This window comes from Delphinapterus leucas, chromosome 10, assembly GCF_059928025.1.
Source record: "Delphinapterus leucas isolate spDelLeu-1000000601 "Yukka" chromosome 10, BTC_Dleu_Yukka2, whole genome shotgun sequence".
Taxonomy (NCBI): Eukaryota; Metazoa; Chordata; class Mammalia; order Artiodactyla; family Monodontidae; genus Delphinapterus; species Delphinapterus leucas.
This window is the reverse complement of record NC_143138.1, coordinates 7,234,338-7,245,000: the sequence shown is the minus strand read 5'-3', so window position 1 is coordinate 7,245,000 and position 10,663 is coordinate 7,234,338. Positions and strand designations below refer to the sequence as shown.

General features: G+C 36.7%; 1 long non-coding RNA gene across 1 annotated transcript in view; it reads right to left on the bottom strand.

Moving 5' to 3' along the window:
- LOC149748127 (uncharacterized) overlaps positions 1 to 2,310 on the bottom strand; it is a 20,411-nt gene extending 18,101 nt beyond the window's left edge. Inside the window, exon 1 of the long non-coding RNA XR_016394530.1 lies at positions 1 to 2,310. This exon is cut by the window's left edge and continues 6,920 nt beyond it. This is a non-coding gene — a long non-coding RNA (uncharacterized LOC149748127).
- Positions 2,311 to 10,663: the final 8,353 nt, after the last annotated feature.

Below are 10,663 nucleotides of genomic sequence, written 5' to 3'. Positions count from 1 at the left end.
CTCATTTCCAGTGTGCCATAGGCGTATGTGGCTGGTGGCTATGGTAGTGAGCAATGCAGTTACAGACAATGAGACCTGGAAGTCCAGCCACTCAAGTTTGCATGGGAGAATTTGAGGAACTCTTAGGGGACCGTAACTTCCCAGCCTCCAAAATGCTGCATAACTAGTATTGACCTACAATATAATAGTTCCAACACTGTTTCAATTGTACTTGTCATTTCTAACATTATTTCTGTGATATAAATTAAAGTCTGGATATAAAAAGTATTCTTAGAGGTGGATTGAATAAATTCTCCTAATGAACCAGAAATTAGTAAATGGGGAGAGAGAACATTTTATATCTCAAAAGTAATTCAGAGTGGAAGGAGCTTTAGATGGAAAAGCCAGGAATGATTTATTATCCTGACAAAACCAGCCAGACATGGACATAGGTAGGGGTTATACCACCTCCATTCTGGAACATAATCAACATTAAAAAAATTATTTGATGAATCTCTACCTAAACCCACCCTGCTCACCTGCCTTTGGGAGAGCCTCAAAAAAAAATTCAACTGCAAATGAGATGTGCAATTTTATGGTCTGTGAACAAGGAATAATATTTGAAATCCCTGAATTTAGAAACTGTTAGGTATTGTAGAACACAGTGCTTCTTGCTAATACAATAAAAAAGAACATTTATATCATCTGCCAATGTGATGACTTAAGTAACAGAGTAACTACATCTTTCCCCACAATATTATTACAGTGAGCACAAATTCTCATCCTATAAGTAAATATCAAACACATTTCCACCTTTTTCATCCTATAAGTAAGTATCCAATACACTCCTACCTTTTAGATGCTTTAAAAAAAAAAGTAACGGTAAGTAATGGCAGAATACCAGTGCTACTTTATTTACCCAAATTATTTCATAAAAATGTAAAATTGTTGGATAGATAACGATTTAAATTATGAAGGAAATGTCTAGGAGAGGGATTTTCTAACAACAAACTTTGGAATAAAAAGACTTCAAATTTGTGATGGATTGAGCCTCTTAGTAGAGGAAAAATGTGATTGAAATAAATACACACTGATCTTTAGGAACAAGCAAAATAAGGAACTACTGAGTGGTCAGATTTTAAGATCACTTGGAGGGCACCCTCAAATCCCTCCTGAACACTCCAGTGTTAAAGCATTCTTAGAAGCTTATTTGTCTAAAGGTTCCCCAGAGAAATGGCAGTGTGCTACAGAGCTGACACTGTACGTTGGTATCAGTCATTTTTACAAGGTGTGAATGAGAAAAAACACAATGAAAGTCTCAGTCCTTCCTGCTTCCCGCCCGGTCTCTTCCACACGCTCTGCCTCTGCTCCTCCCTTCTAAAGAAAGTCGCCTAGGCTCTGCTCAAGACCTCCTTTCCATTCCTATTGCCTTTAATTTGTAGGCGGAGGCTCAGCAAAAGCATTCAATCCCCTGTTTTGTAAATTTCAGGAGGAATAGCTTACTTGTGATGATTTTTGGCCGCACGTCCTCTGCTCCATCTTGCCCGGAACTCAGACTGCTTCTCTGATCCCAGCTCATCCACTTCGCTCACTGCCAGCCATGGCCTGGCCTGATGATGACTCGCCTGATGAGGAAGGGAGATTCAGAATTACAGCACTTGAAAAGGGAGAGCGGCAGAGAACCCACAACTAATTAGAATTTCAAAAGACAAAGGAATTGACTTAGGTTCTAAACATAGCAAGGGCTTGAGGGCTGGGTAGGTCGAAAGGGTGTATTTAATAATCTGAATATATGACATAGTGGCACTAAAAGTAGTGAATGACTGAATTCTAAATGACAGTAAAATGAAGCGTGGGACACATGTGAGAAGGAGCCATGGAAAGGCTTTAGATAAGAAATAAATAATCATGGAGGTGCATAGCAAAACAGCTCAAATGATGGTGAGTGATTTCATTGCACTTGGGAAGTTTTTTCCTTTTAATCTCTAATTTTCAGAGGTTATTTCAAGTGCTCTTTCCATCCTTGCTTCCCTCACCCAAAATCCTAGGGGAGAGCATTTGATTGACCACGCTTAGGTCACTTGCCAGCTCCTTGGCTTTGTCACAGGTAGGGGAAGTAGGTTCTGTCAGCTCTTCCTGGCTTCTGTCATTGGAGACAGGAATCTGGAGTTACTGAACCATCAAGACTATACACACTGTGAACTAGGAAATTGTGATGCTATTAGGGAGGGGAAATGGATGCACGACAGCAAAACAAATCAACCAGACACACATCTGATAAATGTTCCGTACAGTTCCTCAGTCTTGGACTATTTCCTCATCATATCCTATTGTTCATAACATCAGTACAATTAAAAAATGGAAGTGGTATATGTGTGATTAGTTGGATATAAAATTTATACAATATTTTGCTTAGGAGTTTTATATATATATATATATATAATCCCAAAATACTTTATGTATTTGTCCATTTCCTCTTCCTCATTTACTGAAAACGTGTTGATCAAACATCTATTTCCCAAGCACTATGTTAGATACAGGAGATGCAAAAGTGAACACAACAGACATGGTCGTTCTCTGTGTCATGAAGCATGTTACGCCAGCAAAGTCACACTGAGGGCAACTCTTGAGATTTTAGTTGATTAATCCAGATTAAACAGGCACTCTCAAAAAAGCAATGTTTTCTCATTCAAGATTTTTACATCAATTTCATAAATAACATTTCTCAGATTGAATGACTCTAGAAGTATGGGTAAATCAGGAAAAAATTGTGTGTGTGTGTGTGTGTGTACCATATGAACATAACTGTGATCTCAGTTTAGTTGATTAAACTGTGTTCAGCCTAGGACTGAGCATGTCTGAGGATTTGTGGTTTAAGGTGGCCTAAAATGAACATAAGTTTTTAGTGAAAAAAACCTATAAAAATTTAGGTTTTCTGATGCTTCAGTGATGTGGTCAGTATTTTAGCAGCTGCACAGAATTTTTTTTTTTTTTTTAAAAACCTAGTTCCCTTTAAATATTGGGTGACATTTACAAAAATACTTCCTGGCCATCAGAATAAGTTACACTGATGCAGTGAAATTCCATATTCAATTTAAACTTTGCTAAGCTCTCTTTACCTGCAGTCTGACTGGTTCATTTGTTGCATTTCCATTTTGAAAAAAGACTAAGAATGCTCCTGGCAAAGGACTAATTCTAAGGAAAGAGACAGACACGTGATCTTGATCTCATTCGAAGACTCAGGGCCAGAGAAGAAAACTAGTTTTGAGTGCAGCCTGGTGTTTGCCAATCATATAGTCCCATGGTGTAGTCCTCGGGCGTTTATTCCTGGGTCTTGGGGAGAGGGGTTTGGAATAAAAACTGGGATCTCTGTCAGTCGCTGGGGACCTAGGAGCTCTACCTGCTAACCTGTGTGACATGGAGGGAAGCCATGTGGGTAGAGATGACGTGTATCCCTCCAGTTGGCATTGCCAGTGGAACGTGGGATGGACAGAGGCGTGAGTTCCAAGGTTTGATGAGAACCTGAGAAGATGTTGGATAGAACTTGGGATAACCTATAATGGGTACCAGCAGGAATCAGTATTGGAAGTGACAGTGGTCACTTGAGGTGGCCCCAGCAGCAGCTGTGGGATTGACAGGAAGTGCTTTGCCTGCCGCTCTGTGGGGTGGAGATGCCACCACTGATTTCATGATGGATGTGGTCTGAAGACCACAGTGTAGAAACCTTGACAGCAGGCAGCAAAGCAGAAGCCTCAGCCTTAGAGAATGAAAATGGCAGATGTTCCAAAAGAGGCTGAGAGGAATGAGTTTCAGCATCTGTGATCAAAGGACTTAGATTCTCTCCAAAGAAATGAGGGGTGGTTTGAATTCAGGGTAGGAGATCATAATAGTTGTGCCTGAGCTAGAGAAATCCTAAATTAGGGTTGTAATCGTGACCCTAAATCTATCTTCAGATTGGTGTGGCCATTAGAAATACACATGCACAAAAATTTATAATAAAAATGACATGTAAGGGTACATGTTAAGTGCATAATTCAAATTGTCAGAGCAAATATGTGATGAGAATTGTTTTTCCCCCTAGTGCACATAGCCTAGATTATTTCAGAAGTGATATTGTATAAAACTGTTTATATTGTTCTCATTTGCCCCTTAAGATGGAAAAAGGGTGTTATATGAAATATATAGTACATTTAAAAATATTTTTTGATTTGGGACATTTCAAATATTATTAAGAAAAAGAAAAGTATAGGAAAATCATTTGCTTTAGGTTTATGAACTGACCTGGGTTTGTGTTTTAAGATACCGTTTGGCTCCTAAGTGATTTGAACCGCTTTCATTGACTTGGAAGCCTAAAAATATACACTCAGGAAAGCATCCTTCCTACAGTAATAAAGAAATATTTTATGTAGATACAAGATGGGTGAAATATTTGGTCAGTTTATACAAATCAATTTAAGTTTACTGTCCTACCCCATCCCCTCCTTTTTTTTTTCCCAAATGGAGTACCAGAGTTCTAGAATAATATTTGTCCCATTGGGAAAGGAGCATTTTAATCAAATATTTGAGTTTTGGGAATTTCAACAGCATAAGAAAAGTTTAATTAGTTTTCTTCTCAGAAGAAACTGCCCACCTCCAGGTAATCACACAGATTTGCCCAGGAAATCAGCAGAATGTCTACTGATGTTGTCTTTTCCTGTTTCTGTTAATGCTAAAATTGAAACCATGGGTAACAGTTTACCAGCTGTTGAGCGCAGCCGTTTTTCTATCTTCTCTTCAAATTTTTGTGAAACCCCCAATGTATGACTCTTCGTAAAATAATATTTTATAAAATCTGTCATAAGTCGTTGGTTGGGGAAATAATTTTTATAAGAATTATTTTAATATTCAGAGATACTACTTTATGATTCCAGTTCATTGATGATAGATTCATACATTGAAACCACTGGATTTGTTTATGTGCCAGTAAAATTTATGTGCCTTCAAAATAGAAATGCGAGCACAGGAATCTGTATAGTGGTAAAAAGTATGGTTAAGAATCTTAGAATCATAGAAATGCTAGAAGTAGAGATCATATAGCTGATATTACAGAAGTCCAATGAGTCTCCTAATATAAACAGCTACACAGTAAAAGAACTGAGAGAAAGACTTGTTTCCTGATACATTTGTGATGCAATCAGTCTCTTAGCAGTTGGACAGGTTACTAAATTGTTTACCTATACCTCCTAAATATCTGGTGAAATTTTCATTTTTTTTTCATGTCCTTATTGGAGTGTAATTGCTTTACATTGTTGTGTTAGTTTCTGCTGTATAACAAAGTGAATCAGCTATACATACACTTATATCCCCATATCCCCTCCCTCTTGCGTCTCCCTCCCACCCTGCCTATCCCACCCCTCTAGGTGGTTGAAATTTTCTAAAAGATTTTTTTTTTTTTGCTTCCAGAATAAGTTGCACTATATCAATGAAATTCTGCATAATTTCCAAGTTTACAAGGCCACCATGTTGACTGGAGTTCAATAGTTGCATTTCCATTTTAAGAACAATTTTACTAGAAAAGTTTCTTATGATCTTACATAAACTTTTCATGACCGTATACATGTTTTTAGCATACGTTAGTCCTTAATCTCCAAAAAATTCCATTTAGAGTTTCTTTCAAATATTTTTTGTTTTCTATTAAAGAGATTTAATAGAAAATAAGATTTTCCTTAGCCTTCATCAGATTGATTGACCAAAAACCTTATAAAAAAAGACCCATGGGAAGACCTGAACCCTTTGCTTTATGAGATAGAGTTTAGTTGTCTATAAGTTACCAGATTTTTAAAGAGAAAGTATTATTAATCAATATTGTTTAAAGTAAATCTAATAATCCAATATATTGATTGCTTTCATACTGAAGTGTGCTACAGTGTGATGAAAAATATTACTACCTGAATGAACCCTTAAGTACAATACATGAATATAAGTAATCATAGATGCGGGGGGAAGACATAGTTATTAAATGAATGAGGGCACAATCAGAAATATTAGGGGGTGACTGATGTCTAATATCAGGTCCTTCCTAATTGAAAGGCAGTATTCTAAACTGTATACATAAATTTATGGACAAGTAGGACAATGGTGCCTGGCTTCAACTAGAAAGAAAAAAACACACCTACTTTGGTATTGCTTTTGTAGGACTTTTAAATATGAATAAAAAACAATATATTTATACTTAACCTTTGAATTATCATTATTACTTAAGTAATGGAAAGATCTTCCTGTTTAGAAGTTAGGTGCTTAGGGACCCGCTTTAACTCCAAGGATTTGAGGTCCGGAGGAACACATGATGCATTAATGCCTTGGGGTGCGTCAGATGAGCCCTGCAGCAATTACGCACTCGACAGCACTCCAGTGGTTTGAAAGTTAAAATGCCTGGTAATTTACCATGAGGGAGGGCCTTAGGGGAAGAAAGAATATGGCTCAATTAATTAGTACTTGTTAGCAAACTTCGACTATTACCCTATTTAGATTTTCAAATCACTGATATCTCAAATACCCACAAGATTTGGAGAAGAAGTAAGAGGAGGCAGTGGAGAAAGCTGATTTGTCCAACAGAGCACCAGTTTTTGAATGTAGTGTGAGCAGGGGAGCCATTTTCGCAGGTTAGCCTTTCTATAAAGAAGAGAACGGAACTGGTATCCACTTGCCGTTCTTAACTCTGTGGTTAAAACCTCATGCCTTTCAGTTTGAGTTTCTGGGTAAGATGAATACTCTTGATGACTACCTAGGGATTCCTATGAAAATCTAATAGAAATAAATTAATTTTGAGAGTTATCTGGAGCTTTATGATGGGTGTTGGTTTTCTATTTAATCACTATATCTCCTAAGTGGCTATTGTAGGTATTTAAAAAAATTAATGATTCTTAAAGATTATCTGGTTGTTTTCAGGGTATTATTCAAATACTTTGCAAATTATTGTCTTTGTTCTAAAGGCTTTTCAATCAAATCTCTCATGCATTCATGGTATGGAAACATTGCCTTCAAATAATATCTACACAAAATATAATTATTTTCAATACTTTTAGCTCATGTTCCCCCTTATTTCTGTTCTAATTGCTTTGACTAAAATTTCTAAGAGCATATTGGGTGATAATATTGATAGTGAACATCTAAGTCATAGTTTGAGTTTTCATCACTAGGTTTTTTTTTTTTTTAGTTTGTTTGGGTTTTGTTGTAGTTTTGTTTTGATACTTAGTATAATAAATTTTGGTTTAAGGTAATCATTCTTTTTTTTTTTTTATTTTTTTAAACATCTTTATTGGGGTATAATTGCTTTACAATTGTGTGTTAGTTTCTGCTTTATAACAAAGTGAATCAGTTATACATATACATATGTTCCCATATGTCTTCCCTCTTGCGTCTCCCTCGGTAATCATTCTTTGGTTTAAGTTAATTGTCATACTAAAAAGTAGCCTTGTATCTTTTGTTGCCATTAATTTAAAAAATGTTTGTAAATCAATCTTATAAAAATAGTATTTGAGTGGATTTAGTAAGATAGAGCATGTTTGAGTTTGACATAATTCCCACTAACTTGCCATTTATTACAACCTCTTGATTTTCACATTTCTGTTTCATACACATATATAAAGTGCCTGAACATTTAAACCTGAGACCTTGGTATTAGATTTTCAAAGTGGGGAAAGTAGAAAGTTTTCCCAAATTTATTTATAAAGTTCATGGGAATCAAATTTAATTATAGATCTCTAGGCTTCAAGCCTTTAAAAGGAATAACGTTCAGGAGAATATCCTAGTTTGTAAAATTTTCGTGCACGGCTGTAATCGTAGAATGTAACTTGTTTAGTTATTTAGTTTACATGCAGGCCTTGTGTTTATTTAACTTACAGAATATTATAAAAAACATGATGATTGGTGATAAAAAGCTGAGTTGAAGCAGGTGGAGTCACAGGAAGAGGACAAGAATGGAACCAATAAACCAATCCAAAAATGGATAGAGGCATTCAGAGCTTCTCTCTCTGGAGCTAATGGGGCTGATTTGAAAGGAAGTGGTTGCCTCGTTGAGTAAAGATGCTTCCCATGATTCACACTAACCTTCCTCTGGTGGGCAATTTCATTCTCACTATTATAGCCCCCAAGGAACTGCATGGGTGCACACTGGAGAATTTCCTGACCAAAGTTCACGTACGGTGTAATTTAAGTAAAAGCCCTGATTACATTCCATGCTGCTCTGAGTTAAAGGGTAGGAAAACCTGATATCTGTGGAAGGGCAGAGGCAAGTACATGCGCCTTCCTCCCCCAATCAGTAAAAATAGCCCAAGAAATGCACTAACTGAGGGTGATTCTAAACATTGTACAGCTAATTCGAGGAAGTTACAAACAAAAGTAGAGTATTGAGAGTATAAAGACCAATTTACTGATTTATTAATTTGTGTATCATGCCCAGTTGCTTCAATGTAGAACCATAGATATATGTATATATGCAATTGTCAGATTATTCATCTGAATGTAACGGGCAGTTAAATGTCGGCCATATTAAAACCTGTTGTATGTATGTTGCTAAATGCCCTACTTTGAATTTCTCAGTGGGTCTGTTAATTTTCCTGTGAGATGATTTTAGATATATCCAAAAGCATATTCTGAATGATTAGGGCACTTTTAGGAATTTATCCTATTAGTAACCTACCTTCTGGTAATATATACCCTCTCCTAAAACCATCTCACTTTATTAAACCTTGACCTATCCAACGAAACACGAGCAAAGGAACTATTGTTAAGATGAAGTCTGTAGCTTCCAAACTGCTCATAGGTTCCACGTGCTCTCCCATCTTAAACTCTGCCTACTATATTCAGGTTATTGGCCCATCAAGGCAAGATACAACAATAGAAAGGAAGAATTATTTTAGTATTTAATAATAGTAGGTTCTTATTTGATTCATGAGCTGATTTATGTTATAGCAAGAAATTGGCAAAATAGTAATGTTATAAATAATAAATTATAAATATTACCACTTCACTATCTCAGTAGTGTGAGAACATAGTGATTTAATCCTGCATGTCATTCCTAGTTTGAAACAAAGTTATATGCAAGAGATGCAGCCCCACCCCTCCCTGGGATGCCAAATCATCTTTATCTGGCTCTGTTTTTCCCCCACATCATGTAGTACCATTTCATAAACTGTAAAATATACATATTTGTTTGCTTTTATTCTTCCACTCACAGAATGTAAGCTCTGTGAGGGGAGGGGTTTTTGAATGTTTGTTTTGCTGATATATTCACATAATAAGCACTCAGTAAATATACCTTAAATAATTGAATGGATCTGAAACATCATATCCGCATAAAGTGACCCTGTACGACTTAATAATAATTTGAGCAAAAACATCAGTTAAAAACTGAACTCTGGGACCACTGAGGAAGTTTGGATTCCATTACTTACTTTATTATATTGTAACTTTGGGAGGCAGAGAATAATTTGGGAGCATCCACTAACAAAACATGCTTCCCATGTCTTTATGCTTTTGTGTCTTTTTTCCTTTGCCTATGCTTCTCCTTCCAATAAAAATTCCTTGCCCCTTCATTTCTGATATGGCTAATTCCTAATCACATTTTAAACTTACTTCAGGTGATCTATTTCTCCAGGAAGTCCCCAGTATAGGCTAGATGCTCCTACCACACACTCCAACAGACCTCTGTCCCTTACACGATATTAAATCACGCTGGACTGAACATTAGCTTCCCTGTCCTGTCAGTGCACTGTGCTCTGAAGGCAGAGCCACTGTTTTCTGTTTGTTCTTAAAATCCAGACATAGTGTTTGGTTCCTAGAAGGACTCAATGAAACAACAAAGGGAAGGGGGTCTTGAAGGAAAAGAGAGAGGGGATGGGGAACAGAAAGGACAAGAGGAATAAAGTGTGATAAAAAGATGATAAGTTTTGGCTCATTTTAATCAAGAAACAACATCTAGACAATGGAAGGAGTTGGGTATTACAAAAAGTTTCCAAAAAAGGCTTATCTAACGAACGAATTCAGATAATAGTATGAGTACCTCTGTGTGCCAGGCACAATTCTAGGCACAGAGATTATGTTTTTACCCTCATGGAGCTTGTATTTTAGAGTAAGAGACAGACGACAGCAAGTATAATAATGCATATGTAAAACGATACACAAGGAACTGTAAAATGTAGTGTAAAATACAAATACATTGTAAAAATATATGAATCCTCTAAATAAATAATGTTATAGAATTTGAGGATTTTTAAAGAGAATCAGTGGATTGTCTCTATGCTCAAGATCCCTTATAATTCTTTACTTGTAAAATGCTATTTGCCATATCCCAGAATGCAAAGTAGAAAATAAATCACTCCAGGAGTGGCGTTTATAACTTACATGTGTGTCTCAACCCACACTGAATGTAGAAGGCACACTTTGCATAGATTTTGAAACCGTGTGGAGACCTTGAAGGGGCCCATCTTCCAGCTGAGTGGGGAAGCCTCAAGCCCTGAGGGGAGGTAGCGTCTGGAAGGCTCCTGGTGTGCAGGCCTCCTCTCACTCAGCTGGGCAAGACCCTCATTTCTCAACTGACAACAGGGATGAAAATGGTCTGAGAACCTACAAGCCAGATCAGCTTCTCCAGACCTGTGGTTAAAAATGACTTAACTTTGTTTATTCTCCAAGGACTTGATTCACT